We start from the raw sequence: 6,700 nt of genomic DNA, 5'->3' as shown, positions 1-6,700 counted from the left end.
TTTGCAGAACACAAAATTTAGAATATACAATACAGAATAATGAATATAGAATGCAGAACATAGAATGATGAACACAGAATTTAGAATATAGAATACAGAATACTGAACAAGGAATTTTGAATATAGAATTTTGAACACAGAATATAGAATATAGCATAGAGAATATACAATCCATAATTTAGAACATGGAATGCATAACACAGAATTTAGAAAATAGAATACAGAATCCTGAATATTGAATTTAGAACATATAATGCAGAACACAGAAATTAGAATATAGAATACTAAATACTGAATATAGAGTTTAGAATACAGAATGTAGAGCATATAGTATGGAATATAGAATACGGAATGCAGAATATAGTATGTAGAATATAGAATGATAAACACAAAATATAGAATAGAGAAGAGAATGTAGAACTCAGAATTTAGAACATGGAATGCAGAATACAGAATTTAGATTATATAATACAGAATACTTAATATAGAATTTAGAATATAGAATGTAAAACACAGAATATAGAATACAGTATATGGAATGCAGAATATAGAATGTGGAATATTGAATGAAGAACACAAAATATAGAATAGAGAATAGAGAATATAGAAGCCAGAATTCAGAACATGGAATGCAGGACACTGAATTTAGAATATAGAATACAGAATACTGAATTCAGAAATTTGAATATAGAATGTAGAACTGAGAATTTAGAATATAGAATACAGAATACTGAATATAGAACTTAGAATACAGAATATAGAACACAGAACATAGAATATAGAAAATGAATGCAGAATATAGATTGTACAATATAGAATGTTGAACACAAAATAAAGAATATAAAAAAGAGAATATAGAACTTAGAATTTAATAATGGAATGCAGAACACAGAATTAAGAAAATAGAATATGAATACTGAATATAGAATTAAGCATATAGAATGTAGAACACAGAATATAGAATGTAGATTTTGGAATTCACAATATACAATACAGAATATAGAATGTAGAACACAGAATATAGAACATGGAAAACAGAATACAGAACCCAGAATTTAGAATATGGGATGCAGAACACAGAATTTAGAATATAGAACACAGAAATATGAATATACAATTTACAACATAGAATGCAGAACACAGAATTTAGAATATAGAATACTGAATACTGAATACAGAATTTAGAATATAGAATGTAGAACACAGAATATAGAATATAGAATAGAGTATATAGAATTCAGAATTTAGAACATGGAAATCATAACACACAATTTAGAATATAGAATACAGAATCCTGAATTTAGAATATTGAATATAGAATGTAGAACAGAGAATTCAGAATATAGAATACAGAATACTGAATATAGAATTTAGAATACAGAATATAGAACACAGAACATAGAATATAGAAAATGAAGGCAGAATGTAAATTGTAGAATATAGAATGAAGAACACAAAATAAAGAATATAAAAAATAGAATATAGAACTTAGAATTTAGTAATGGAATGCCGAACACAGAATTTAGAATATAGAATACGGAATAGTGTATATACAATTTAGAATATATAATGAAGAACACAGAATATAGAATATAGAATACGGAATGCAGAATATAGAAAACAGTATATAGAATGTAGAACAAAGAATATAGAATATGGAAAACAGAATACAGAACCCAGGTTTTAGAACATGGAATGCAGAACACAGAATTTTGGATAAAGAATATAGAATACTGAAAATAGAATATAGAACATTGAATGAAGAACACAGAATTTAGAATATAGAATATAGAATTCTGAAACTAGAATTTAGAACATGGAATGCAGAAAACAGAAAATAGAATATAGAGAACAGAATACTGAATATACAAATTAGAATTAAAATTAAGAACTCAGAATTTAGAATATGGAATACAGAATGCAAAATATAGTATGTAGAGTATAGAATGAAGAACACACAATATAGAATAGAGAACAGAGAATATAGAACACAGAATTTAGAATATTGAATGCTGAATACAGAATTTAGAATATAGAATACAGAATTCTGAAATTAGAATTTTGAAAATAGAATGTACAACACAGAATTTAGAATATAGTATACAGGATACTTAATATAAAATTTATAACTTGGAATGCAGAACACAGAATTTACAATATAGAATACAGAATACTGAATATAGAATTTAGAATATAGAATGTATAACACAGAATATACAATATATAATACGGAAAGCAGAATATAGAATACAGAATATAGAATTTAGAAAACAAAATACAGATTATGGAAAACAGAATACAGAACCCAAAATTTATAAAATGAAATTGAGAACATAGTATATAGAATATTAAATACAGTATAATGAATATATAATTTTGAACATAGAACACAGAACACAGAATTTAGAATATAGAATACAGAATACTGAATATAGAATTTAGAATTTAGACTGAAGAACATAGAATATTGAATATAGAAAAGAGAATATAGACTCCACAATATAGAATATTGAATGAGGAACACAGAATTTAGAATATAGAATACATAATAATGAATATGGAATTTAGAATATTGAATGCAGAAGACAGAATTTAGACTATAGAATACAGAATACTGAATATAGGATTTAGAATGTAAAATGTAGAACACAGAATATAGAATATAGAATCCAGAATTTAGAACATGAAATTCAGAACAATGAAATTATAAAGTAGAATACAGAATACTGAATATAGAATTTAGAACATAGAATGCAGAACAAAGAATTAAGTATATAGAATATAGAATATTGAATATAGAATTAAAATTTAGAATTTAGAACACAGAATTTAGCATATAGTATACGGAATGCAAAATAGAGTATGTAGAGTATAGAATGAAGAACACGCAATATAGAATTTAGAAAGGAGAATATAGAACACAGAATTTTGAACATGGAATGCAGAACACAGAATTTAGGATATAGAATACAGAATACTGAATATAGAATTTAGAATATAGAATGAATAACACAGAATATTGAAAATAGAATAAAGAATATTGAACCCAGAATTTAGAACATGGAATGTACAACACAGAATTTAGAATATAGAATACAGAATACTGGTTATAGAATTTAGATTATAGAATGTAGAACACAAAATATAGAATATAGAATACAGAATACTGAATATAGAATTTCGAATATAGAATGAATAACACAGAATATAGAATAGAGAATATAGAAACCAGAATTTAGAACATGGAATGTACAACACAGAATTTAGAATATAGAATACAGAATACTGGTTATAGAATTTAGAATATAGCATGTAAAACAGAATAAAATATATAGAATACAGAATACTGGATATAGAATTTAGAATATAGAATGAAGAACACATAATATAGAATATAGAATACGGAATGCAGACTAGATTATGCAGAATATAGAATGAAAAAACACAATATAGAATAGAGTAGAGAATATAGAACTCAGAATTTAGAACATGGAATGCAGAAAACAGAGTATAGAATATAGAATAATGAATAATGAATATAGAATTTCGAATATAGAATGTAAAACACAGAATATAAAATATAGAATACCGTAAGCAGAATATGGAATGTGGAATATAGAAAGAACAACACAAAATATAGGATATATAAAAGAGAATACAGAAGCCAGAATTTTGATCATGGAATGCAGAACACAGAATTTATAATGTAGAATATAGAATACGGAATATAGAATTTAGAATATAGAAAGTAGAACACAAAATATAGAATATGGAAAACAGAATACAGAACCCAAAATATAGGACATGGAATGCAGAACACAGACTTTAGAATATAGAATACAAAATACTGAATAAAGAATATAGAACATAGAATGCAGAACACGGATATTAGTATATAGAGTAGAGAATACAGAACCCAAAATTTAGAACATGGAATTCAGAACACAGAATTTAGAATATAGAATACAGAATACTGAATATAGAATTTAGATCATAGAATGCACACCACAGAATTTAGATATAGAATATAGAATACTGAAATTAGAATATAGAACATGGAATGCAGAACACAGAATTTAGGATATAGAAAACAGAATACTGAATATAAAATTTAGAATTTAGAATTTAGAACACAGAATTTAGAATATAGGATACGGAATGCAAAATTTAGTATGTTGATTATGGAATGAAGAACACACAATATAGAATATAGAATAGAGTATATAGAACCCAGAATATAGAACATGGAATGCAGAACACAGAATTTAGAATATAGAATACAGCATACTGAATATAGAATATAGAACATAGAATGCAGAACATAGAATTTAGAACATAGAATAAAGAATACTGAATATAGAATTTAGAATATAGAATGTAGAACACAGAACACAGAATATTGAATAGAGAATATAGAACCCAGGATTTAGAACATGAAATGCAGAACACAGAATTTAGAATATAGAATACAGAATACAGAATATAGAATTTAGAATACAGAATGTAGAACACATAATATAACATATATAAAACGGAATGCAGCATATAGTATGTAGAATATAGAATGAAATACATAAAATATAGTATAGTGTAGAGAATATAGAATCAAGAATTTAGAACATGGAATGCAGAACACAGAATTTAGAATATAGAATACAGAATACTGAATATAGAATTTAGAATATAGAATGTAGAACTCAGAATATAGAATATAGAATTCGGAATGCAGAATATAGTATGTAGAACACAGAGTATAGTATATGAAAAACAGAATACAGAACCCAGAATTTATAACATGGAATGCAGAACACAAAATATAGACTATAGAATGCAGAATACCGAATATAGAATTTAGAACATAGAATGCAGAACACCGAAATTAGTATATAGAATATAGAATACTGAATATAGAATTTAGAATTAAAAATTTAGAACAAAGAATATATAATATAGACTACAGAATGCAAAATATAGTACGTAGAGAATAGAATGAAGAACACACTATATAGAATATACAACAGACAATGTAGAACCCAGAATTTAGAACATGGAATGCAGAACACATAGTTTAGAATATAGAATACAGAATACTGAATATAGAATTTAGAATATAGAATGTAGAACTCAGAATATAGAATATAGAATTCGGAATGCAGAATATAGTATGTAGAACACAGAGTATAGTATATGAAAAACAGAATACAGAACCCAGAATTTATAACATGGAATGCAGAACACAAAATATAGACTATAGAATACAGAATACTGAATATAGAACTTAGAACATAGAATGCAAAACACCGAATTTAGTATATAGAATATAGAATACTGAATATAGAATTTAGAATTAAAAATTTAGAACAAAGAATATATAATATAGATTACAGAATGCAAAATATAGTACGTAGAGTATAGAATGAAGAACACACTATATAGAATATACAATAGACAATGTAGAACCCAGAATTTAGAACATGGAATTCAGAACACAGAATTTAGAATATACAATACAGAATACTGAATTAAGAATTTAGAATATAGAATGTAGAACACAGAAGATAGAATACAGATTATAGAATACAGAATTTAGCACATGGAATGCAGAACACAGAATTTAGAAAATAGAATATGAATACTGAATATAGAATTAAGCATATAGAATGTAGAACACAGAATATAGAACATGGAAAACAGAATACAGAACCCAGAATTTAGAATATGGAATGCAGAACACAGAATTTAGAACATAGAACACAGAAATATGAATATACAATTTAGAACATAGAATGCAGAACACAGAATTTAGAATATAGAATACAGAATACTGAATAGAGAATTTAGAATATAGAATGTAGAACACAGAATATAGAATATAGCATAGAGTATATAGAATTCAGAATTTAGAACATGGAAATCATAACCCAGAATTTAGAATATAAAATACAGAATCCTGAATTTAGAATTTTGAATATAGAATGTAGAACAGAGAATTCAGAATATAGAATACAGAATACTGAATATAGAATTTAGAATACAGAATATAGAACACAGAACATAGAATATAGAAAATGAAGGCAGAATATAAATTGTAGAATATAGAATGAAGAACACAAAATAAAGAATATAAAAAATAGAATATAGAACTTAGAATTTAGTAATGGAATGCTGAACACAGAATTTAGAATATAGAATACGGAATAGTGTATATACAATTTAGAATATATAATGAAGAACACAGAATATAGAATATAGAATACGGAATGCAGAATATAGAAAACAGTATATAGAATGTAACAAAGAATATAGAATATGGAAAACAGAATACAGAACAAAGAATTTAGAACATGGATTGCAGAACACAGAATTTAGATTATAGAATATAGAATACTGAAAATAGAATATAGAACATGGAATGCAGAAAACAGAATTTAGAATATTGAAAGCAGAATACTGAATATAGAATTTAGAATTAAAATTAAGAACTCAGAATTTAGAATATAGAATCGGAATGCAAAATATAGTATGTAGAGTATACAATGAAGAACACAATATAGAATAGAAAATAGGAAATATAGAACACAGAATTTAGAGTATGGAATGCTGAACACAGAATTTAGAATATAGAATACCGAATTCTGAATATAGAATTTTGAACATAGAATGTAGAACACAGAATATAGAATATAGTATACAGGATACT

Source organism: Vicugna pacos, unplaced genomic scaffold (assembly GCF_048564905.1).
Source record: "Vicugna pacos unplaced genomic scaffold, VicPac4 scaffold_14, whole genome shotgun sequence".
In the NCBI taxonomy this organism is placed as follows: domain Eukaryota; kingdom Metazoa; phylum Chordata; class Mammalia; order Artiodactyla; family Camelidae; genus Vicugna; species Vicugna pacos.
This window is presented reverse-complemented; position numbering follows the sequence as displayed.